General features: G+C 36.2%; 1 pseudogene; it reads right to left on the bottom strand.

The window, feature by feature from the left end:
* LOC116132919 overlaps window positions 1–27,945 on the bottom strand; it is a 38,550-nt pseudogene that overhangs the window by 2,437 nt on the left and 8,168 nt on the right.

Raw genomic sequence — 27,945 nt, 5'->3', positions numbered from 1 at the left:
GAGATTTAAACATGAAATCAGGAGAAAACAGATCCTAATAATCTTTTTATTTCAATCAGCATCCGAAGGTAAGAATTCTTGCAATAAGATATGAGATTAATTTTTAAAGTGTTGAATTCTTATAGTTTATATGCTTAGGGTTTAAGAAGAAAAGGAAGTCTACCAAAGAGAGATTCTAGTGTGGAACTACTAAAGTTCAAGATAAGTAAATCCAACCCTAGCCCTTGATTTGAGCAATAATGTGTAGAGAAATTTTTATTTGTATTTTATATGCTTGAGTGTTGAGATTTGTTGATGGAATTGATGATGATTCATGGTTAGAATTCCACCATGAGGAGGGATGATTGTGTTTATAGAAATTGATGGAAGTTTAGATAAGCTAAGAAAGAATTTGAGTAGAGTCATGGAGTGTATTTTCCTGGCCACGTTTGAAGTTGTTTTTAGGGAGCTTTGCTCCAAAATTTTGGTGGTTAGAGATTGTACAGTCCATAAGAGTGCATGTAGATGAGGACTGTATTTATTCACACGGCCAGGGTTCCGAATCCATGCCTCAATTGAGTCTGATCGGCAAAGAATAAGAAAGAAAAGAATACAAAGAAAAGAAAGAAGAGAAAAGAAAGAATAGAATGAAAGAAAGAAGAAAAATGGAGAAAGAAAGAAACACAGAAAAGAAAGAAAAGAAAGAAAAACAGAATAAGAAATGGAAAAACAGAAAGAAAAATGCACATCCTATGCATTTGTGCATTTCCATCATACTTATGCATGATACCATGCTTACTGTCATGAGTAGTGAGAAATTAGAAATAGAGAAAGAATGGAGAGAATTAGAAACAAAGAAAGAACAAAGAAAGAACCGAGAATAATAGAAAAGTGTGATGTAAGGAAAGAAATTCAGAATATGAGCAATGGAGATAGAAGGGTATCATAGCGGATTTACTTACTGAGCAATTAGTGCTCACTCCGTTGANTCGTAGCAATCTCCATACCAAGAAAATACCTCAACTGCCCCAAGTCTTTCAATTCAAAATCCCGAGCAAGAACCTTCTTAACAGCCTTTATTTCTTCAAAACTATCTCCAGTAATAATAATATCATCTATATAAACAATTAGAATAGTAATCTTTCCTACAGAGGTTTTAAGGAATAATGTATGATCAGTCTGCCCCCAAGTGAAACCATACCTCTTAACAGCCTTTGTGAATTTTTCAAACCAGGCATATGGAGACTATTTTAGGCCATATAATGATTTCTTAAATTTGCACACTTTTCCGTCCTTTCCACTCCCTTCAAACCCTGGTAGCATTTCCATGTATACCTTTTTTGTAAGTTCACCATTCAAAAACACATTTTTCACATCTAGTTGTTGTAGAGGCCAGTGTAGATTTGTTGCAAGAGACGAGCATCCTGATAGTATTCAACTTAGCCACCAGAGCAAAGGTCACCTCATAGTCTACTCCATAGGTTTGCGTAAATCCCCTTGCCGCCAGCCTTGCCTATACCCTTCAACTGTTCCATCTACCTTATACTTAATAGTAAACACCCACTTGCAGCTCACAGTTGTTTTCCCTCCAAGTAAACTCACAAACTCCCAAGTCTTGTTTTTTCTCAAGAGCATCCATCTCCTCTATCACAGTCTTCCTCCAGTTTTCATCCCCTAATACCTCATGTACCGGTGCTGGCACAGCTGAGAGATTAGTGGTGAATGCCAAAAAATCATCTACCAACTTATCGTACGCCACATACTTAGCAATAGGATGCAACATACAGGATCTAACACGCTTCCTTAGTGTAATAGGTAAATGTAAATCATCATGCCCTAATTTAGACTCATCAGAAGATAGTTCTTCCTTACCTTGTGACTGTGAATCACTGGTTTCTTCAAGTTGGGATGATTGCTCATGCAGATTATTAGGCCTAGTTCCAGTCTTTCCTAAGAGTTTGGTTTACCAAGAGTGGGCTATATAGTTAAAGTAGGACCTAAATTGGTAGGCTGACTGCGAGACTGACTCATCCTTATGGGACTAGGCTGACCTATAAGAACCTAACCTGAATTAGGCTGACTAGGAGACTTACTCATTCTTATAGGACGAGGCTGACCTATAGGAAACTAGGTGACTTTGAACTTTGACCTGGACTAGGAGACTACTAAGACTGACTCAAGTGTGGTTGTAAGGGTAACACTACTTCCCACGAATGACCTTCATAATCTCTCAAATTCTCCCCTAAAGGGAAGTGGGAAAAAATGGATGTGACTAAAAAAATGTAACATCACTAGAGACATATAATTTTCTCTTTACAGGACAATAGCACTAATAGTCTTTCTATGTGGGAGAATATCCAAGCAAGATACATTTAATGGCCTTAGAGTCTAGCTTTCCTCTATTAGGAGACATAAAATGTACAAAAGCAGTACATCCAAACACCTTTAAGGGTAAAGTATGTAGGATCCTACAACTAGGAAAGATCTTTAGCAAAGTCTCAATAGGTGTATGAAAATCAAGAATTCTAGTAGGTAATCTATTTATCAAATATGCAACTGTTAAAATCGCATGACTCCAAAAATACAGAGGTACATTCATGATAAACATTAAGATTCTAGCTACCTCTAATAGGTGCCTGTTCTTTCTTTCAGCTATCCCATTTTGTTGAAGGGTATTAACACAAGAGCTTTGATGTACAATCCCGTGATGTAACAGGTAGTTTCCTAGAATAGAGTGAAAATATTCCTTACCATTATCAGTCCATAAAACCTAGATTTTTTCTTGAAACTGAGTTTCAACCATTGAATGCAAGTTTTTGAACAATTGACCTACTTCAAACTTGTTTTTCAGCAAGTATACCCAACATACTCTAGTGTGATCATCAATAAACGTAATGAAACACTTAGGCCCTACAATATTTGTAACTCTAGATGGCCCCCAAATATCACTATGAATTATTAAAAAAGCCTGTAACTCTTATATTTATGAGCTAGATAGATAGACTTGGTGTATTTTGCAAGTTGACAAGTTTCACACTTAAAAGAAAATAAACTTTTATTTCTGAATAACAATGGGTGCAATTTTAGTAAATAAGGAAAGCTAGGGTGTCCTAGTATACTCTTATATCAGCCTATTGTGCTTCAAAAACTACTCCACTACCTATGGTTTAAATGTGATTGCTTCATATATGCCATAATTTCATTGGAGTATCAATATCTCCAAAGTTTAAAGTTGAAAAAATAAATGTCAAGGATTTTCAACTAGCGTGACCCCTAGAGATACTGTCATATATCATTTACGTATGATTTGGAAAAATTATTCAAAATGACATATTAAACCATTATGATTCTAGTGCCCGAGTAAGAGGTTGACCTATTGTAAGGCTACTCTCTAAAAATATTCTCAGCTATAGAGCATGATTCTATATTAAGAGTTCAAAAGATCTCCATAAATTGCCCTACTTGATAAACAACATCTTAACAGCCTTGACTAAGCCATTTGTCTGGTTTCAACTTCCATCAGCTGCAAAAAGAGAATAAAGAAAGAAATTTTTGCATTGTAAATGACAAATATCAATTGATTAAATAAAGCTGCATCGTATACTACTAAAAGCAACAATTTTCAAAAAAAAAAAAAAAAATTAGGAAAAAACCAGTTTAGAAACATTCAAATTCAAATTCAAATTCTGTCCATAAATCAATCTCGTATAAATGAAAGCAATTAATGTAAAAGAATTATACCTCTAAATCTGTCCCACTAAATCTTTTACTATAGCATCTCCTGTAGATTGACCTGGCTTCGTTTAAATGTCCCAAATCAATTTCCATAGCTATATAACCTTGCCAGGCTTCCAACATTGACTTGCTGCACAGACAAAAAGCCAAGTTATATGGAAAAAAATACAAAGATGAATCATAAATCAATCATATTGAACTATATAGGACAAAAAGAGAAAAGGATGAATGGGCCAAACCAGATCTTAACCAGGCTCTCCCAAACACCTAGAGCTGCAACCAAATTTAGCTCCAAACGAGCCCAATAAGCACACAAATATAGAAAACCATCTGTATTCTTCATCTGCTGAGATAAGTAATCTACTGTGTGCTGAAAGGAAGAAACTTCACAGTTAAGAATTCAAGTATATATAATGCATCCAATCATACAGAGCCTATAATTTCAATGGTACATTGAAGAGACATCAGGCTAATTGTTTGTAAACACAAATATTGAAGACAACAATTATACAACAATGATGTACCAGTTGAACATGACATGCAAATTTTATAAATTCATAGATCCATAAAGATATCTTCCATGCATGCTACTCCAATGCTGAATGAGAAATTTTTTAGCAAAGGACACTATTCCATGATAAAACAATTAACAAAGGTAACGATCTAGAAATTAGCAAAAGTCATCTTGGAGTACCGAGACTTATGCACTGTAATTTCTACATAAAGTGGTCATAATGGTACTATAACAACACACTAAATGAAGTAAATTAATAGACTTTTCTTCAGAGTCTAAGGGTAGAAGCACTTGATACACATTCGTAAGAGATCTATGCCTGGACCCTGAAAGAGTAGACTAGCTACAAGGCCCACATTTTCTTCATCCAAAATTCATCATGAATAGAGCATCTACAAATGTCTTGAGAAGCTTCAAGTTCTTGACATCAGTAAAAACAATTTTAACAAGGAAAAATGAACAGTATACATATGCGAACCTGAAACGTTTCCCTTATCAATGAAAAATTCAGTGCATCCTCTTCTGCTCCAGGCAAAAGGATTCTTTGTCTCAAACCATCCACTCGATTGAGGAATAAGTTTAGGTACTGAAACAAAGAGGATCCAATTAACAAAGATCTTTAATGCATAAAATGTAAATGAAACAATAACAAGTTACAAAGTGTAGTAAGTCAAGCCTGCAAATTAGAGAAAATAATATCTTTACCTCCTCAATGGTCGAAAAAGTCCATAGAAGGGACTTCTAAAAGACTTGAATATGATATGAAAAAAATTTTAAACAACAAGAGTAAACCTCTATATTTGTAAAAGGAGTAGAATGAAATTCCAACACTAAAGTTTGTGAAACTTTATCGCTATTAAGCTACTTATAACAATCTCTCATAATTCACAATAGATGAAGGGTAACAACTGAAACTTGCAGTAGATATATCTTTCTCAGGCGCATGGCAATGTTCCAAAGCAAGCAAAGATAAAACCCAAAGATCACCAATCCAAGGACAATTTTTCCTAGCCCTGGAATGAACATCCCACACAATATTTCCTACCTGAAGGGAAAAAGAGATGATTAATTGCTAAAATTACAAATACCTAAAACATAAAGAATTGAAAAGAGAAAATATGAGTGAAACCTTCAAGGTTTTATCCAAATAGTGAGTATAATCAAGCCACATATCACTTGATACAGGTAACTCAGTAACAGAACGTTCATAGAGAAGTTGAACACGGGCTGGATCTCCAGAAGACTAATCAAACTTCAAGTAGATTTGCAAAAATTTCAAATTAAAATAATAGTATTAACACTTTAAAGAAGGAAAACAAAAAAAGTAACCTATTGCCACATTGCAAGTTCTTGTGCAACCCCCCACCCCTAGGAAAAGAAGAAGAAGAAGAAGAGAAGATCTAAAGTTTACATAAATTGATTACTTATTGTTAAAATATATTAGGAAAATAGAGATATTATTTCCTAGATTGACTGTTAAGATATATTAGGAAAATAGAGATAGTATATTGATTTGTGTAAATATGGTAGACTAATATTGTGAATATATCCTTGATTATTTAGGATCAATTCTTTCCAAATTCATGTAACTTGTACATTGTACGAATTCCCATCTTGCTTGGGGAAATAATCAAGCAACATATTTCACAGACACTTTTGTTTCATGGTATTAGAGCCATGTTGGTTCTTAGCCTTCTTCTTCTTCTAAATCCATCTATTTCAGAAACCCTAAAACATATCTTTAAAGGAGGCGCCCTCTTCGCTTTTGGGGAGTTTATTTCTCAATTCTCCTGGTTTGTCGGCATCTTCTAGTTCTTCTTAAGTGATCGGTTTCCTCCAATTCTTCCTTCTTATTAGTGATTCAACTCTAACATAGGGTGTTTCTATTGTTTTGGATTTATCTCTCACTTCTCTTGATTACAATGGTAGAAGCATCAAAATCAGGTGATATCAAACCATTCTTCTCTTCTATTTCTAGTTCTCCAACAAGTACTACAGTCAAGCTTCGGGGTAGTAGTAATTATGCGTCATGGGCTGCTTCAGTAGAGTTATGGTTTATGGGGCAGGGTTATGATGATCACTTAAGCAAAACATCCATTGATATTTCTACTATTGAGAGGGCTGGTTGGGTTAAAGTTGATGCTCAATTATGTAGTCTCCTTTGGCATTCTTTAGACCCTAAACTGCTTAATTTGTTTCAATCTTGTAAAACTTGCTGTAAGGTCTGGACCAAAGCCAAAACTTTGTGTACGAATGATGTGTAAAGAATATATAGAGTTGTTTCTGATATTGTCCACCTTCAACAAAATAATCAAGATATGGAGAGCTATTTAGGGCATTTAAAAGATCAATTTGATTCCCTTATGCCAGTATCTGATAGTGGCATTGAATAAGAGAGACAACGTGATAAATTCTTTATGGTCCTAGCCTTAATCGGACTATGATCTGACCTTGGTTCTGTTTGAGATCAAATTTTAGCTAGCCCTACCATACCATCTTTGGAAGATGTATTTGCTCGATTACTGCGTCTTTCTTTAAACCTAGGTTATACTAATGAGGTTGAGACATCTGTATTAGCTGTTCAGGTAGGAAATCAGTAAGGACGGAGTGGTTCTCGAAAGGGAAGAATGAAGGGATCTAGATCACATTGCACCTATTGTGACAAGAACGACCACACCAAAAGACACTTGTTGGGCTTTGCATAGGAGGCCACCACGTCAATCTTCTAATCAATCAGTAAGGACAGGAAATTAGTAAGGACAGAGTGGTTCTCGAAAGGGAACAAGGAAGGGATCTAGATCACATTGCACCTATTGTGACAAGAACGACCACAACAAAAGACACTTGTTGGGCTTTACATAGGAGGCCACCACGTCAATCTTCTAATCAATCCACCGCTCATGTGCCTCAAGTAACTGGAGATGGACTCCTTCCTTCACCCGATGCTAAAGACCAACAACCCAACTCCATTACATTGTCTGGGGCTGATTACAATGAGTATCTTCAATATCAAGCTGTCAAGCAATAATCATCCTCATCTAGCACCTCCTAAGCTGGTAATTCCTTTGCCTATCTGAGCTGGACCTTCTCAACTGGCCAATGGATTTTGGATTCCAGAGCATTTGACCACATTTCTAGTAATAAAAATCTTTTCTCTCAAATTACCTCTTCTCCCACTTTATCAAAAATTACTCTTGCTAATGGTTCATAGTCTATGGTCAAAGGGATAGGAGAAGCTCAACCACTTCCTTCCATTTCTTTAAACTCAATCTTATTTGCCTTTGAATGTCCATATAATCTGATTTCTATTAGTCAGTTAACCAAATATCTTAACTGTTCTGTCACCTTTTTTGTTGACTCTATTATTGTGCAGGATTGGAACATAGGTCAAACGATTGGAACAAGACATGAATCACATGGACTGTACCACATCTCTGATCCAAATCTGCCAGTTGCCTTCACCTCCGCTGCATCTACCGACATTCTTCATAGCCGTCTTGGTCATCCAAGTCTTGCCAAATTTCAGAAATTAGTACCTAGTCTATCTACATTATCTTCTTTTAATTGTGAGTCATGTCAACTTGGAAAACAAACTAGAGCTTCCTTTCCCAAGCAAGTCAATAATAGGGCCATCTCGATGTTTGATATTGTTCACACAGACATCTAAGGTCCTAGTCGTGTCAGTTCAACTTTAGGTTTCTATTATTTTATTACTTTTATAGATGACTATTCTCGTTATACTTCGGTATTTTTAATGAAAACTCATTCTGAGTTTTTTTCTATCTTTCAAAATTTTTGTGCTGAGATTCGTAATCAATTTGGTGTTTCTATTAAGCTTTTGCGTAGTGATAATGCTAGGGAATGTCTATCTTCTCCCTTTACTAAGTATATGTCTTCTCAGGGAATTATTCACCAGACCTCATGTGCTTATACTCCTCAGTAGAATGGGGTCGCCGAACACAATAATCTTCATCTTATTGAAACAACCTGTACCTTACTTATACATCATCATGTTCCTCTTCGATTTGGGGGGGATGCAGTTCTCATTGCCTGTTACTTGATTAACTGTATGCCTTCTTCTGTCTTGCAACATAAGAGTCCTCACTCCCTTCTGTTTCCTGGTAAAGACCCATACCTAATACATTTACAGGTGTTTGGTTGCATTTGCTTTGTTCATGATCACACTCCAGGCAAAGACAAATTATAGCCTAAATCCGTTAAGTGTATCTTCTTAGGATATTCTCGTCTCCAAATAGATTACCGTTGCTATGACCCAACCACCAACAAATATTTTGTTTCTGCAGATGTAACTTTCTTTGAGACATTTCCATACTTTTATGAAAACACCGTCAATAACAATCTTATCCCTGCCACTTTACCTATCCCTATCCCTCCTTCTTGTCGATGGATCGTCTTTCTCTCCAAGTTTATTCTCGTCATCCTTGTCCTCCTACTAATCCCAATGGTACTTCCATTCTTGATACAGGTACCTCGGTTAATCCTGATCACCCATCTTCTGTTCCTATATCGCCTGCTCTGGTCATGTCTCCTGTAGATGAGGCAACTCCTCCACTTGCCCTTCGCAAAGGTATTCGATCTTCTCGAAACCCACATCCTATTTATAATTTTCTTAGTTATGATCGTTTATCTCCATTTTATTCTGCCTTTATTTCAAACCTATCTTCTATCCCTATACCTAAACACTGTTAGCAAGGCAATGGCATATCTAGGGTGAAGAGCTGCCATGATTAAGGAGATGACTGCTCTCAATCATAATGGTACTTGGGAGTTGGTTTCCTTACTGTCAGGCAAGACTATTGTTGGGTGTCGTTGGGTTTACACTGTTAAGATTGGTCCTGATGGCAAAGTTGATCGGCTGAAGGCTCGACTTGTTGGAAAGGGTGCACTCAGATCTATGGGCTTGACTACAGTGATACCTTCTCTCCTGTTGCTAAGATTACTTTGGTACGCCTCCTTATCTCTTTAGCAGCCATGTATCAATGGCCTCTTCATTAGTTGGATATTAAAAATGCCTTCTTGCATGGTAAACTTGCCAAGGAAGTGTATATGGAGCAATCGCCAGGGTTTGTCGCTTAGGGGGAGTCAGGATTGGTGTGTCATCCACGCCGGTCTTTATATGGTCTCAAGCAGTCACCTAGAGCATGGTTTGGACGGTTCGGTTCTATGATTCAACAGTTTTGGATGTCATGTAGTACAACTGATTATTTAGTATTTTTCCGTCGTAATGATCATGGTAAATTTATATACTTGGTTGTCTATGTTGATGACGTTGTCATAACAGGTAATGACCAAGATGGGATTTCTCAATTGAAGCAGCATCTGTTTAGCCACTTTCAAACCAAGGACTTGGGGAAGCTAAAGTATTTTCTGGGGATTGACGTAGCACAGTCTAAGGCTGGTATTACTGTATCATAAAGGAAGTATGCCTTGGACATTCTTGAGGAGATAGGTATGTTAGACTATAAGCCTGTATATTCTCTTATGGATCCCAATGTCAAACTTGTTCCTAGACAGGGGGAGCCATTAGAAGACCTTGGAAGGTATCAAAAATTGGTTGGTAAGCTGAATTATCTCACGATCACCAGACTAGATATCTCCTTTGCAGTTAGTGTGGTTAGCCAATTTCTCCAGGCCCCATGTAGTGGTCATTGGGATGCAGCAGTTCGCATTCTCAAGTATATTAATAGAGCTCCAAGACAAGGCTTGCTAAATGAAAATAGTGGTCATTCTCAAATTGTTGGGTATTCTGATGCTGATTGGGCAAGGTCTCCATTAGATAGACGGTCTACTTCTGGATACTGTATCATGATTGGAGGTAATCTAATATCTTGGAAGAGTAAGAAGCAAGATGTAGTAGCTAGATCAAGTGTAGAGGCAGAATATCAGGCTATGTCTCTTGCGACTTGTGAGCTCATCTGGTTGAAACAACTTCTTCAAGAATTTGGGTGTAGTGAAGTGAAGCAAATGAAACTAATATGCGACAATCAAGCTGCTCTGCATATTGCCTTAAATCCAGTCTTTCATGAAAGAACAAAGCATATAAAGGTTGATTGTGATTTTATTCGATAGAAGATTGAATTCGGATGCACTGTCACCAGTTTTGTCAACTCAAATGACCAGCTAGCAGATGTTCTTACTAAGTCTCTTAGAGGTTCCCGAATTGGATACATTTGTAACAAGCTTGGAACATATGACATATATGCTCCATCTTGAGGGGGAGTGTTAAAATATATTAGGAAAATAGAGATATTATTTCCTAGATTGACTGTTAAGATATATTAAGAAAATAGAGATAGTATATTGATTTATGTAAATATGGTAGACTAATATTGTGTGTATATCCTTGATTATTTAGGATCAATTCTTTCCTAATTCATGTAACTTGTACATTGTATAAATTCCCATCTTGCTTGGGGAAATAATCAAGCAACATATTTCACATTAGGATTAAGCTCCTCTAACAGCCTCCTTCATGTATAACATGGACCAAACTAAAACTAGTTGTTGGGCTCTAACAGAAGCATTCCTTCCCTATTTACTTCAAGATTGAGCTTAGTTGAGTTGACTTGGTATAGAAGCATTTAAAACATTAACAAGAAAACTATGACAACAAAAATGTGCACAAAAGTTTTTAATTTTTCCTCTTTTTCATTTGGAGTAAGCAAAGTTTTATAGTGCTATGAAAATGAAGGTATAGACGGATAACATAAGAATACCTGAAAGGAAGCATAGAGTGTCAGAAGAAAATGATGATCGAGTAACGACATGATTTCCCTTTTAGCGCATACTCGGTGAACCTAACACCAGAACAAAGATTAAATATTACTCTCTGTACAAAATTGGCACTATGAAGCAATTATTTCTCTTTAAAGTTCTTTTATTTAAAATTTGAGTTTGATCATACTATATATTCAGACCTTGTTACGATTTATCATTATAGATTTTTCCATTGCTTTCATAGCATACAACTCGCTAGTCTCCTGCAGTTCCAACAGGTGAATGCTGCAACAAATACAATAGAATTTTAAGCAGAGAACAGAAACCTCTAATTTATGTACCATGGACTTAGTAATTAAACAGCAGTCTTAGTAATATAATGGCAGATATAAGAGACAAGATTTTGAAATGCAAGTAAATCTCCATGCACAAAGTATTACAAGAACCTAGAAACTCACCCTACTATTTTAGGCATAAATAAACGGCTTATCCACACCGTCCAGGATTTTAAACTTAGATCTGGAATGTTGATTCCTTAATTAAGTTTGAGAAAACCAAATTATTTAAACCATACAAAATCCATTTTTTTTTTCTCTCCTTCACTCTTCACCATAAAGACTCCATTTCAATCCCCGCTAAGGAAGCTCATTGAAACTTCTTTTGGGTCTGGATCTCTCCCAAACCCCTTCTACCTTTCTGACTTACTTTCAAATTTTAGTTCATGAAACAATGACACTAGAAGTTATCAATTGAATATAAAAAATTTATACTGAGACTTTGAGGAGTACGTATTTTCAGCAGTGTATCATTTGTTGGGTTAAGAAAATCAAGGTAACATAATTTGATAATCTCAGGGATACTAAGCATGTGAGGGGAAAAAATTACCTGCCAGTATCACCACAACCCAAGGGTTTTATCGGCTTAAAATGATGTAGACCAATTTTTTCACCACGTCCAGTGATCTATGAAGCTCAAATAGTTTATCCCTAAAAGAGAGAAAAAAGAAATGGAGATATTAATAAAGGAGGAGAGAGCTGTAAAATTTAAAATCTTAAATAGCATAAAATTATATAAATTTAATACAATGGGAGATGAAAGTTCTCTAAGCATAGAATTTTTATATGATGAGAGCGAACTCTACAAATTTGTACCTTTTGTATTGCTATCCAAGAAGGATTGTGCTTTTTGTTTGGCCATGGGAAAACAGGCTGAGAGTGGATTGCCCACAAGTCTTCTGGTCTTTGAAAAATATTATAAATTTCAAGTTGCATGAGCTAAGATGCAATGAAATTGCTCAAAGAAAAGCTTGCTTTTGGCCTTCAGTAATGTTAGGAAACGACCCGTTAACGTAGCGGAAAACAAAATCATAATAACAAGGATTGTTCCCGTTGAGCCAAGATCAAAGGTACAATTTTACAGTTTATATAAATACAAGAATCTATAGAAAATAAACTGGAGTTTAGAAATCCATACCCACGTTGGAGGCTCCTCCAATTTTGTCTTTGAACGTGTTTTACTACCGATCCAAGTGTAGGATCGAACCCACGTAGTCCACACGAAGACAATCACAAGGAACTAAGGAGGGATTTGCTAGATCCTCCTTAGCCTTAAGAATCAAGAAGACAAATCCAATGAATTGATTTTGGGCAAAAAGCAATACTGCCGTGGGAGTGTTTTTGTGGCTGGAGGCTTTCTTTCTTTTCAATCAAATGACATAATGAAAAAACATCCTTCATTTACAATTAACACATTTCTTTTATAGTAATGTCTAATTGCCCTATTCCCTAATGGAATAGGCTTGGGCTCCAACCCAAACACCCCATGTTACCAAACACTCCCAATTAGATATTTAATTTTTATTTCATCATTATCTCAATTAAAATCCATTAATATATATATTTAATACATATATTAACATTTAACAATAATGATAATTTATTTAAATATATACGAACACATATTTAAACGTAATTTCACTTATTTAATTTTTCTAATAAATTAAATAAAGGCTACGACCTCAGCAAATTTAATTGCACAGTGAAATTACCAAAATACCCTTTTGCCCAAAAAGACGAAAATGCCCATCTTTCTTCCTGAGTCTTAAATTATCTTCTATGTGTGTGACCCATAGGCTCCTAATCATACCAGCAGTGTATAGTATCGCCATTAATACCAATTAATCGTCTCACTAATACATAGACCAAGATTGGCCCCTAGCAAGGCATCATGGCCATCTAATAGATTCGGATTCAGCAAAGTAGCTACCTGTCAATGATATGGTTACCGTGCAATTTGATCCTTTCATCATATGTTATCTCGACGAGACGAAGCCATAGAAATAGTGTCAACCTTCGGTTACTCTCGATATTAAGTATTCAGTTTCTGGACCAATGACCCGTATTATAAACTGGATAGAGCAACAACTCAATCCCACTGTGGCCACAGTTTTAGTGTCATTGCCATATACTGAATTGCACCGTGAGATAACTTCTCCGGTACCCGGGAGGATGAATCCTCTGTCGATCCATCATAGTCTTGATACACTCCTCGATGCAGCCAATCACCACCGTATTGACAGTTCTGAATAGAACTGCATTAGGCTAGTGTCAAACTACACCAATCGGTGCACAAGGCACTCCGGTGATCTCAAGTCTAAAGATCATATGCATCACTATTCGTTAGAGGATTTGTTCCATAGACACTGGGGTTACCATCTATATGGAATCCTCTGGTGGGTTACTCCAGTGAACTTGCTACGGTGTAATCGCCTACAGCAAGCACCCATGTGTTGCACCAGGTTGTCAACAAACAACCTTGACAAGTGAGATCAGTCATTGCCTTTCGACAGGGTCGTTCAACACTATGATAGCCTTATCGTATTATCTGTTCCCTTACTTTAGAATAATACTGGGGCTACAGACGTTTCTAGAATGACCACCATATGTGCTCATAGGGTTCTCACTATCAAGATTTGAAACACTTAATACCCTTGTCACGGTTATACCATTCTAAGGATATTTATCAATACATATTGCAATAATAATGATTTACGTGATATAGAATAAAATGCCTTTTGTTATTGATTAATGAACATTATTACAAAGAGTCAATTCTACAATAATTGATTGGCTTTAGGGCACCTATTCTAACAAGTAATATATCAAATCATTGTGATAAATAAATAGTGAAGAAATGGTTATGAGAGATTTAATTATTGTTGAAAGACCTATATAATAATGAAATAATTCCGTTGAATATTTTTGGTGAGTGGGTGAGGAAGAAAGTAGCTGGAAGTGGATTGGAAAGAGCAAAGAAGCTATACCAATTGTTGTGAGCACAGAGGTTAGTTTTGATGAGTTGATTGATGAAAATATTAGAAGAGGTAATTTGAGTTGCTCGCGTGTGATATAGTTGTGAAGTATGTTTTAAGTAGAGTTCCTGAACATTATAAGGTACCTCCTGCTATATTAAAGTCGGATCAAAGTGTGAAGTTATATATGATTGATGTGGCCGATAATGGTTCGAGGCCGGTTTTAAGGGTTCTTTTGTAGAAAAAACGTTGGAAGTTCGTTCAAAGGAAGGGGATAACGAGGAAGTAGGCGGAGATTTGCCTAGTTTTAATTTGAACTACGAGGCCATTGATTTGTTAGTTGAAAAATCAAGAGTAGACGGTGAATTGGGTGGTGAGGAGGACACTGTAAAAGAGGTTGGTGATGGGGGACAGAACGAAAATGTTGAGGAGGAGGACCCCGTACATGTTCCCACAGATGTAGAGATTCCTTTAAATACAGATATGCAAAAGGCGTAGATTGTGAGGAAGGAACACTATGGTCGTTTATGCAGGTTCAGAGGGGGCAATGGAGGTAATAGGAATCCGCTCATGTTTTTACGGATGGATCGGAGTTGCATATAGGGTATTATTTGACAACAAAGAGGAAGTGGTAAGGAAGCTAAAACTTGTTGCCGTGAAAGGTAATTTTGAGTTCATCACCAAAAAGTCAAATTCATTGGCTGTGACGGTTGCATGTCGTGACCGAAAGTGCAAGTGGCGGGTTTGTTGTAGAAGGTTGGCAGAGTCCAAAAAATTTATTCTTAGCACATATACTCGTGAGCACACATGTGGTTTGGGACATATTTCAGGTGAGCATCGACAAGCTTCTGCTGATGTTATTGGACAATTTGTCGAAAGTCGGTTCGTTGAAGAGAAAGGTCTATCTCTAAAGACATCAAAGACTTGTGACACAGAGTTGGGATGTGTTGTTAGTTACTGGAAATGCGGAAAGGGAGACAACATGCACATGATTTTGGGAGAGCAAGCCGGAGCATGGGTACTAGTATTAGAAGCGTACCGTTATAGCTTGAGTTGACAAACCAAGGTAGCAAGATGGCTGAAGTGGGACAGGAATATGATGTTTAAATATTTTTTTTGTTGCTTACGTTCTGCTATAGGGGTTTTGTAAACATGAGAAAGGTGTTGGCTGTTGATGGTTGCTTTCTGATGGGAAAGTATGGAGGTACATTGTTGGTGGCCATGCACAGGACAGCGAGAATCACACATATCCTGTTGCATGGTGTTGGTTGACTCTGAGAATGACGAGTCGTGGACTTGGTTTTTTCAGCAATTACATATGATAGTTCCTAATAGTGACAAGTTGTGCATAATATCCGATAGGCACAACTCTATAAAGAAGGGGATTGCCACTATTTACCGTTAAGCACATCACGAATTCTATATGAGGCACCTGGTGAGAACATAAAACAAAATTTAGTGCTGGCCTCCTTCAGACATACACATGGCAGCAAAAGCTTATCGAGTTGATGAGTTCGAGGAGCACTTCCAGCAAATCCGAATCAAGGATGATAGAGTTGCTAAGTATCTTGAGCAGATATTGTTTTTGAGCGATGGAGGAGAGCTTAGTTTCCTAGAAGAAGGTTTGATGTCAAGGCCATGAACATAGCCGAGTCCATAAATTCAAAGTTTTTAATAGAAAGAGAGTTTCCAATAGTTGCACTTTTTGATGCAATCCAGAGGACATTGTCGCGGTGGTTCCATGAGCGTCGTACGGAGTCAAATAATTTTACTACAACCCTGTTCCGTCAGCTGAAAAATTATTACGAGAACGTATGGAACTGTCAAATGCACTGTTTGCCTATCCTTTTAATGCTCAAGAGTCCACTGTGCGCGGCTATGGTCTGGAGCCCTAGTTAACCTTGTTAAAAAAACTTGCATGTTAAGTGCTTGACATTCGATGTTTACCTTGTTCTCATGCACTAGCAGCATTGAAACACCAACGGAAGCCGAATTTTAGTTCAAGAATTTACATAGAACTTTGCTCCCCTCTCTATAGATAGATCACTACATGCTAGCTTATTCAGAAATGATATATCTAGTGCGTCTAGAAGAGCAGTGGGTACTACCGCCAGAGATGGCTGACATTATCATCCAGCCGCCATTCAAGAAGACAGCAAAGGGGAGAAAAAGAGTTAAGCATATTCCATCAGCCTTTGAGATTCCTCGGAAGATAAATAAGTGCTCAATTTGCAAGCAACCTGGCCATAAGAGAGCAATTGCCAGAAGCTCACATGCAGATCCAAAAAATTAGGTTCGAAGAAGGATGAAATTCAGGGGGTTGCCAAGGCCAACCGTCGTTGAGTTACTGTGTGTCAATTATTGATGTTTTAATTTATTGTTACCTTTAATAATCATTCTTTATATTAGTATTCTTGTTACATGGCCTAATATTTGTTGGTGATTCTAGTTTGGTATTAGGTTGTCAAATTGAGGAGAAAGTATGGAATTAATATGTGTTGGTAATTTTAGTTTGATTCTGCCAATCACATGATCGCTTAAGCGATATCTACAATCGGTAATCAACCAAGTGAAGAAGACAAGAATCGCTTAAGTGATATCACAGATAGCTTAAGCGATCGTGCAGTTGGGCAGATTTGATTCTGCCATCACATGATTTAATAACCGTTTATACTTCAGGCCATTTCCATCCATTTCTCAAACGAATTGGCTCTTGGCAAAAAAATAAAAGTTATAGGTCTATGTCTTATCTTTCTAATTCTTCAAGAATCATCTCATTTAGATTTTTATAACTCAAGTTATGGTCGAAATACTGAAGCAGGGTTAACAAAACCCTAGCTCACTAAATCGAATTTTCATATTAACTATGCCACATCAATTCCTATTGACATACATAGGTCAACTTATGGATCAAATAAACCTCCCCTTAATAGTTTAACATCTTAAAGGAAGTGTAAAATCATTCCCATAATCATCCATTATTGCTATAACATTGTAAGCTAATGCACAACAACCTCAACACTTCTAATAGCAACCAATCAACACCTGCCTCCAATACTACAAGTTTTGCCACAATCAGCATCCATACTTCATTTTCTTCAATAAACATAACAACTCATAAAACATAAAAGCAATAACTTCATGTATAAGAATTCAAGGAATAAGTAGAATAAATGAGTTCAACCACACTGCCATAACTAATTCTATGCCTTAAAGCCTAATTTAAGGTTTCATAAAAATCTACAAACCCTAGCATAAACCCTAAAGTCATGGGAGGTTCTTCCTTACCTTTTTAAAGAGTTCCTCCAACAAATCCTTTGCTTTGTCTTCTTTTACACCTTAATCCTACATATAAACATTATACCTCAACATCTACTTCAAATCTCAAATCACCTAAAACTAAAGTTTTTAATCCTTACCTTAAACCCTTCAAATTGAAGAATCAAGGCTCCTATCTTGTTCTCCTTGAAAAATTAAACAAAACTCCTTTAAAACTTAGAGAAAGAAAGCTTGTTTCATGGAAGATTTGAGAGAAAATGGAAGAAATGTTGAAGAAATGCTCTCTCCCTTAGCTTGAACGAATTTATTCATTATAGGAAAATATTTCATTTATTTTCCAAAATTATGCTATTGGCCCAATTATTTTAATTGTATAACTCATAAGTCCTTAATTCTTCATATAACGGCATTTTGGTCATTTCACACTAGACATAATTATTACTTAATTAATGCCATTAAATGCAATTAAGCCTACTCATCCTTGACTTTTTCAATGCTTATCCATAGGCAAAATGACCATTTCACCCCTAATGCCTTTCTATGGATAATTGATTTATACCATTCCAAATGAATCAACTATTTTGCCCTTAGTTAAATTTTATGCTTTTTAACATAAAATTAACATCTAAAAGACTATTTTGAGTTAGGAACGTACCTTTGATATCTTGGGTATTACAGTTGTTGTGTTTTTTCGGCTTGCTATTTTGATCAAGTGACTTCTGTCTAAATTATATAGTATGTTTAATGGTTATCAGCAATAGAATTGAATGAGATGGGAACTTCAACCTTTTCTGGCATAGAAAATTTGGTATATTATTAATTGCTAATGACAGGATGGTGGTTTTTGGATAAAGTAGATGTAAAACCCCATTTTTAATCCTAATGTTAATTACATATTCTTTGTGATTTTTGTTTTTATAGAAAGGCATTTCTGTTAGTTTTTAGAAGTTTTATTGGGAGTGAATTTGAAATAAATGGAAGCTGCTGGGTTTGCATGTAACAAGGGGGCCAAATATAGAGTTTTTTAATGGAAAGCTGATGTGGCATGGGTTTAACAAGATTATGTGTAATTTAGGGGTAGAAACATAATTCTAAAAAGATAAAAAGTATAAAAAGGGACAAAAATGGATTTTTTTTAATGGAAAGCTGATGTGGCAAGGGTTTAACGAGATTATGTGTAAATTAGGGGTAGAAACATAATTTTAAAGCTTGAATTAAGAAACTTTTCTTCAAACATATTGGAAAAAATAAGCCAAGTGGAAAAAGATATCAACCTAATGTGTTTCAAAAACTACTCAACTACCTATGGTTTAAATGTGATTGCTTCATATATGCCACAATTTCGTCAGAGTATCAGTAACTCTAAAAAATAAACATCATGAATTTTCAACTACCATGATCCCTAGGGATACTGTCATATATCATTTACGTATGATTTGGAAAAATTATTCAAAATGACATATTAAACCATTGTGATTCTGGTGCCCGAGTAATAGGTTGACCTATTGCAAGGCTACTCTCTAAAAAAATTCACAGCTGCAGAGCTTGATTCTATGTTAGGAGTTCAAAAGATCTCCATAAATTGCCCTCCTTGATAAACAACATTTTAACAACCTTGGCTTATGTCATTTGTCTAGTTTCAACTTCCATCAGCTACAAAAAGAGAATAAAGAAAGAAATGTTTGCATTGCAGATGACAATTATCAATTAATTAAATAAAGCTGCATCGTATACTACTAAAAGCAACAATTTTCCAAAAAATATGAGAAGGAAGAAGGAAAAAACCAGTTTAAAAACTTTCAAATTCAAATCCTGTCCATAAATCAATCTAGAATAATTGAAAGCAAGTAAAGTAAAAGAATTATACCTCTGAACCTGTCCCACTAAATCTTTTACTATAACATCTCCTGTAGATGGACCTAGCTTCATTTAAATGTCCCAATTCAATTTCCATAGCTATATAACCTTGCTAGGCATCCAACATTGACTCGTTGCACAGAAAAAAAGCAAGTTATACAGAAAAAAATACAAAGATGAATCACAAATCAATCATATTGAACTATACAGGATAAGAAAGAGAAAAAGATGAATGGGCCAAACCAGGCTCTCTCGAAAGCCCTGAGCTGCAGCTTGATCTTTTCCCAAATTTAGCTCCAAATGAGCCTAAGAAGTGTACAAATGCAGCAAACCATCTATATTCTTCATCTGTTGAGATAAGTAAACAGACGCCCGTTGAAAGGAAGAAACTTCATAGTTAAGTATTCAAGTATATATAATACATCCAATCATACAGGGCCTGCAATTTCAATGGTACACTAAAGAGACATCAGGCTAATTGTTTTATAAACACCAATATTGAAAACAACCATTATACAACAACAATGTACTAGTTGAATATGACATGCAAATTTTATAAATTCACAGATCCATAAAGATATCTTCTGTGCATGCAACTCCAATGCTGAATGAGAAATTTTTTTTAGCAAAAGACACTATTCCATGACAAAAAAATTAACAAAGGTAACACTCTAGCAATTAGCAAAAGCCATCTTGGAGTATCGAGAGTTATGCATTGTAATTCTACATAAATTGGTCATAATGGTACTATAATAGCACAATAAATGAAGTAAATTAAAAGACTTTTCTTCAGAGTCTAAGGGTAGAAGCACTTGATACACATTCGTAAGAGATCTATGCCAGGACCCTGAAAGAGTAGACTAACTATAAGGTCCACATTTTCTTCATCTAAATTTCACCATGAATAGAGCATCTACAAATGTCTTTGAGAAGCTTCAAGTTCTTGACATCAAGTAAAAATAATTTTAACAAGGAAAAATGAACAGTATACATATGCGAATCTGAAACGTTTCCCTTATCAATGAAAAATTCAATGCATCCTCTTCTGCTCCGGGCAAAAGGATTCTTTGTCTCAAACTATCCATTCAAGTGAGGAATAAGTTTAGGTACTGAAACAAAGAGGATCCAATTAACAAAGATCTTTAATGCATAAAACGTAGATGAAACAATAACAAGTTACAAAGAGTAGTAAGTCAATCTTGCAAATTAGAGAAAAGATATCTTTACCTCCTCAATGGTCGAAAGAGTGCATAGAAGGGACTTCTCAAAGACCTGAATATGATATAAAAGTCTTTTTAAACAAGAGTAAACTTCTATATTTGTAAAAGGAGCAGAATGAAATTCCAACACTAAAGTTTGTGAAACTTCATTGCTCTTAAGCTATTTATAACAATCTCTCATAATTCTTAATAGATGAAGGGTAACAACTGAAACTTATAGTAGATATCTCTGTCTCAGGTGCACGGTAACATTCCAAAGCAAGCAAAGATCGAACCCAAAGATCACCAACCCAAGGACAATTTTTCCTAGCCCTGGAATGAACATCCCACACAATATTTCCTACCTGAAGGAAAAAGAGATGATTAATTGCTAAAACTACAAATACCTGGAACATAAAGAATTGAAAAGAGAAAATATGGGTGAAACCTTCAAGGTTTTATCCAAATAGCGAGTATAACCAAGCCAGAGATCACTTGATACAGGAAACTTGGTAATAGCATGTTCATAGAGAAGTTGAAACCAGCTGGATCTCCAAAAGACTGTTCAAACTTCAAGTAGATTTGCAAAAATTTCAAATTAAAATAATAGTGTTAAATTTCTGATATATCCTGCCTTGCAATCTGTTCTTCAAAATCAGCCGAGCATTATACATCTCCAATGCCTTTTGGTATGCTGAGGCAATAGTAGAAGGAATCCCATCTAAATCACCTGATTCAATATCTAGAGTAGTCCCTAATTCCACCTCCCAAGACTTGTAGGCAAGAAGTATTGACCTTAAGTTAGTAAGGGGAATAGACAACGACGGTGAAATATACTTCGGATGCACTGAACCTATTTTTCTTTTTCCTACAAAAGAGCAATAATTTTCCAAATGTAAATTTTGAAAATAGATACTTTTTCTTGGTACATAGTACTTCATAGGGAAATGAAAGAACAAAATTTATGAACTACACATATATGACAAAAAGAAGAAAAAAAAGTTTCTAAAATAAATAGGGCATGCAACTTGAGCCATGGCTCTAGGAAATGTAGAGGAAGACCCACAAAAGCATTATTAACCATAATACCAAACCAGTAGGATGGAATAAGACTTTAAATAATCAAGTAAATTGATTAATAGAATGCATCTGATGCATTGTTACTACAACATGCATAAATGGTAAGTGCACTAGTCGCACAAAGTAATAAAGTGATAAGTGAGTATCGTTCCCACGAGGATTGGTTATTAACCACTGATTTTCCTAATCGTTTTCAAGTTGAAGCAATCGAATTTGTTTGGATTGTGGCAGAAATTTAAAACTAAATTAAGAACAAAATCAACTAAGTATTAAAAACTAAAATTGAAAGCAAGATTACAAAGCAAGGGTAATATCAATTCAAACAAACAGGTAGGGTTTTGACTTCATTCATACTCTATAGATTAAGCCTATGGTTTATCCTATTTCCACATTCACATGCACTGATTGTAAATCAAACTCTCTAAGTTGTAAAACATACCTTCTCAGGCTATGTTTTCCTACTCTTTCCTATTAAACTTCTGCACCCAACAATTTGAAGATTAATAGTTCCAATTTCATTAAGCACATGGAATCCTAGATTGATTTCATTGATTCTCAAATCTATCTCTAGCATTCAATACTACCATGGTGATTACTCAAGGGGCTTAACATGATTCATTTCTCAATCTCATCATGTTCAACAAGTAAAATCAATAAAAATCAGAATAACCACAGAATCTGTGCAATAGCATATGAAAATAACAAAAATCAATCAATTAATCCATGGAAATCTGAATTACATCAAAACCCTAACCCAAAATGGGTTAGTTCATAACTAATTCAACACAAATGGCAAGAAAAACGATAAACCCAATAGTCAACATAATGAAAATAGAATAAAAGACAAGAGATCTCCCATAGTTGAAGAATCCACAAGATTCAATCCCAAATCTTCTCACTTCTTCACCAAAAATTGACAAATCTACACTACGGAAAACGAAAACAAGCTACTGTGGACGAACAACCGACCAATCCTCAATCAAAATGGCAAAGTTTTGCTTAAATAGTTCGCCCCAAAAACCGAAAACTTGCCTAAAATAAAACTGTGGGTTTGGGAGAAAACTGAAATTCGCAGACTTTGCCGCAGCGAAGACGGAATTTCGCCATGGCGACGAGGTAAAATGGACTCTCATACATAACTTCTTTCGACGCGGCGAAGGATAGACTTCGCCGCGGCGAACCTTCATGAAGAATTCTGAAATTACAGAATTGCCCTCCGCTTGCTTCTTTGCTTGAATCTTCGATCTTTGATGCTCTCCCATGGGAACAAGCTTCATAGTGCTTCACTCTACTTCAGAACTCTCCCAAATTCTGAGATCCACTTACTTCTGGGTCCAGAAACTCCAATTCGCTCATTATTTGTTCAAAATGTCCATTTTGGCTTGAAACACAAAATGTATAGAATTAAGTAGCAATTCAGGCATAAATGAACTAAGAAGTATCTAAAATCCGGCCAAAAAGCCTAATTAAAATAGTATAATTCTCGGATTATCAAATACCCCCAAACTAAAGACATGCTCATCGAGCATCAAGTACAAAACTCAAAGAAAGAAAAACAATAAACAACCAAAAACACAAAGCAACAAAACTGAAAATGTATCAACAAAAATTAGACTCAAACTCAACCTATGAGTTGTCTAGCATTTATACAAGTCTCAAGGGTTGTTGAAAAATTATTACTAAAAAAATGTTTAAAATTCCAAGAAGTTATAAGCTGCATTGACTATCTTTCTCTATTGGTCCCCCGAGTAGGTGATCCCCACTTCAATCCACCTTCCAACTTCCTGGATTATGTTATGCAGAAATGCAAAGTTTATCAAATGGCGGCAGACTCCATAAGCCTAAATATCGAACTACTCTCCACTAATGAGGATTAGACATTATTAAAGATCAAAAGGTCTTTATAGGATTGTAACGATAGGCTCGGTTAGTGGGCTTCAAAGGAAAGGAAAAGATAAACAAACAAGAGAACTCGGTTTCCTTAAAGCAAACACTAAGACTTAATCAACTTCCACTTTCTTCCTCAACCATCACTCAAGAAGTCAACCATTTTACAACCCTCAACCATGTACAATTTTTATTTTTGCTACTGCAAGGCAGTTCTCGAAATGAATTTTTTTTTTTTTTTTTTTTTTTGGAAATAACAAAAATCAATTTGAGGTTAATTACCTCTCTTATTTTTCTTGCCCTTCTCATAACCTCCAAACTATTCTTTTAGTTCATTCACACAACTCGTCAAGCTCTTTGTGCTTGCATTAGGCCCAAAATTCTCCTAAAGGGTACGATAAAGTGTTTAGGGTATAGGGATTGGACAAATTTTGGTTTGCAAGGAAAGTAAAGCAATGATAATCACATAAGGCTCAAATGGGTGACTAGGGAAAAATTCATTCATGGGTCAGCTGGAAAGGCTCAAACGTTCTGAAAAAATGCCTAAATCATTTCCTCAACAATGTATATTCCTAGAATTTTGCCTCAAGCACTTCTCTACTAGGTTCTAGAGTCCACCAACATTATCAAAACTTTACCTAACCACATAAAATGAATCTAAGCATGCCGAAATAATGAAAATGGTGGTTGAACCACTCAACAAACCTCAAGCTAAATTCAGTCAATCAACAAAAAGTTGAAGCAATGTTTAACATTTTTCAACAATAAAATCCCAACAATCTTATTTTCATCATTGACTTATGTAATTCATCATTGGCATACACAACAACACATGAAATTAGCTGAACAAAAATAAAAAAATTTCTCAATTTTTTCCTACCCCCAAACTAAAGATGACATTGTCCCCAATGTCACATTATGCACAAATTAGGGCTAGAAAAACAAAATTTACAAAGGTATGAGATAGTTCCCTGATTAATCCGTGAAGTTGAAGTTTCGCTCAACAGCATGCACACCCGGTCCTTGGCTTTTTCATCACCAAAATTTGTAAAAACAATTAACAAAAAAAAACTGTGGTGTCCATTGTCTTAGAAAAGTTCACTGACTAATTTGAAAATATTAGAACCCTAATCTCGCTTTTTCAACTACTAGGAAATTAAAACAATCCAAAACCAAAAGCAACAAATTAGTTCAATGTTCGAAATGAAATACAAAAACAACTAAATAAAAAAAAAATAAAATACCAAAACAGGCGCTCATTCTTCGGCCTCTCCTCTCCCTCGGTGTCGTCCTCTTCTAAGTCGGAGCCCATCCATTCATCTGAATCCTAGTGTTCCCATTGGAATTCCGAAGTATCAATGTTGAACTTGTTGCAATAGCTCTGTTGCAGATTATATATCATCCTGGTCTGCTCTGCTTGCCAACCTTGACATCGCTCCATCTGTTTCATCTTACCCATCATCTTCTGCAGCATCCCCTTCATTGTGGCTGTTGAACCGGATGAGGTGGCAGCTGCTGTGGTTCTTCTTCTTTTGGTGCCAGCTCTGGGTACTTCATCTGCTGGACGTTCAAGATGCTTGCAATAGTAGGCTATGTCAAGAATTGGGGTAGCCTGGATAGGTGGCTCATCATCTGTCTTCTCGACTCTCGCTCGAGTGTACAGCTCTGTAATGAGATGTGGGAATGGAAAACTGTCTCGCCCTGGTTGAGTTGCATTCCTTATACTAGTCAGGATAATGTTTCCCACATCAATTTTCTTTCCTGTGGCAATAGAATGGAGTAACAATGTCTTCTCATAAGTCACTGTGCTATAATACGTCTCCGGCATCATCCTTGCACACACAAAGTATTGCCACAACCTGGCCATCGGTGTCAGATTGGTTCCCTTAATACTCTTCATTCCTTTCTTTGAAATCTCCCAAGTGGTATCCGGTTTTGTTATGACCAGAAGTATCACATTATCCTTAAACTATGTCTTCCTAAATTCTTCATGCTCATCACGGTCAATGTGAGGCAAGTTATAAAAATCATTGATGACTTTAACATCAAATGCCACATCAGTACCCCTCACAAACACATAACCAGGATCACATTCAGGGAGGTTGGCATAAAATTCTCTCACTATCAGCTCCACAGCCGCATGTTTAGGCTTATCCATAAACAAATCCCAATGTCTCCCTCGACTCCACTCATCAGCCTGGTTCATGGTCAATCCCCGCTCAGCAATAAATCCTTTATCTTTCCTTTGGATTGCCCCTTCATAGCGTTTTTGAGCCTTGTCATTTATAACCGGTTGTCCACTTTTTTTTCTTTTCCTTTACCCTTGGAAGGTACCTTGAGTAGCATTTTCCCAAACTACAAATCTACTTCAACAATCCAACTCCAAGCACCCTACGAACAACCACAATCAATCCTGAAAAAGCACCAAAATTTCAACAAAATTGTACCTAGACCCCCAAAAATTACTTTTCATCCAAACTCAACCAAACACTCCAAAATTCAAAACCCTTACTCCTCAACACCACACAATTCAAGATCAACACTTCTTAACTCACAATCAAAGCACAAACACCACTAAAAATCTGCAAGATTCTCAACAATCAAAATCTCATATTCAACTCTAAAAATCAAAATTGATCAATAAAAAGTTTGGAGAACTCGAAATCTTACCAATCCCAAGGAATATTCAACACCAATTTCATCGATTGCATCCCCAAATTTTTAGAAAACTAAGGGTTTCCAAAAATTTCTTCCTTTTTTTTGCAAAAATCGTTGTTAAAATGAGTTGTTTTGGTGTTTGGGAGGGTTAAGAAGTGAGGAAAAGTGATGGGAATTTGCCGGAAAAACTCTGGATTGAAGTAGGAAAAATTTTGCTCTCGAATGTGTTTTGAACTTTTTAGCGAAAATGAAGAGTCGCGAGTGAGTATTTATAAAAAGCAAGTTTCGCCGTGGCGAAGTTCTTCAATCAATGAAAAAAAAATTTTTAACCCAGTCGATGCTGCGGCGAGGAAACATTCTTCGCCATGGCAAAAAAATCCAAGGAGAATGGCTCCCCGGCAAAGAACAATTTTCACCGCGGTGAAGTCTGGGACTTTTCAACTTCAAAATTTTGCAAAATGTGCTTCGCCGTGGCGAAAAATGGAAAATTTCCATTTTTCACCTTGATTTGATGATTCACCTGAAACACCCAAAAAAACACACAAATTAAACTTCATTAAAAATCATAAGATAACCAAACAAATGCAACACAATAAACAAATAATAACAAATGAAAACACTTGGGTTGCCTCCCAATGAGCGCTTGTTTATAGTCGGAAAGCTCGACTCTCTCAAGTTTTCATGTCGAAATGTCAAGCCGAATTGGGATTGACTTGCAACTCATCACCCCATCAATATACGGCTTCAATCTCTGTCCATTGACCTTAAATGTGCCCTTTTCTTCATGTGACACCTCCACCGATCCGTATGGGTAAACTCTTGTAACTATGAAGGGTTCGGATCATCTAGACCTAAGTTTTCTAGGGAAAAGCCTAAGTCTAGAATTAAACAACAACACTTTTTGACCCACTTCAAAGTTCTTCTTCTTGATATGCTTGTCATGCCACTTCTTGGTCTTTTCCTTGTACATTCTAGCATTCTCATAAGCTTCATGATGGAATTCATCAAGTTCATTCAAAGTCAGCATCCTTTCCTCCCCAGCAGCTCCTAAATCCATGTTTAGCTGCTTGACTGCCTAGTAGGCCTTATGCTCGAGTTCTACCGGCAAATGACATGCCTTCCCATAGACCATCCTAAATGGTGACATACCAATCAGAGTCTTAAATGCAGTGTAGTAGGCCCATAATGCAACATCCAACTTCCGTGACCAATCCTTCCTTGATGCATTGACTGTCTTTTCTAAAATTCCCTTTAGTTCTCTGTTTGACAGTTCCACTTATCCGCTAGTTTGTGGATGGTATGGTGTTGCAACTCTATGTTTCACCCCATATTTTCCCAATAGTGCATCTAATTGCCTATTGTAAAAATGCGATCCTCCATCACTAATGATTACCCATGGTACCCCAAACCTTGAGAAAATGTTCTTTCTCACAAAATTAACCACCACCCTAGCATCATTGGATGGCAATGCAACTGTTTCCACCCAATTTGATACGTAATCCATTGCTACCAAAATGTACATGTTCCCATAAGAATTTGGGAAAAAACCCATGAAGTCAATTCCCCATATATCGAATAGCTCAACAACTAAGATATTGTTCGGTGGCATGTTATCTCGCTTTGAAATATTCCCACTCCATTGACATTGGTTGCATTCTTGCACCATCCGAAAGGAATCCTTGAAAAGAGTTGGCCAATAAAACCCAGAT

Source organism: Pistacia vera, unplaced genomic scaffold, assembly GCF_008641045.1.
Source record: "Pistacia vera cultivar Batoury unplaced genomic scaffold, PisVer_v2 Contig263, whole genome shotgun sequence".
In the NCBI taxonomy this organism is placed as follows: domain Eukaryota; kingdom Viridiplantae; phylum Streptophyta; class Magnoliopsida; order Sapindales; family Anacardiaceae; genus Pistacia; species Pistacia vera.
Note: the sequence above shows the minus strand (reverse complement) of the source record. Positions and strands in the feature narration are given on the sequence as shown.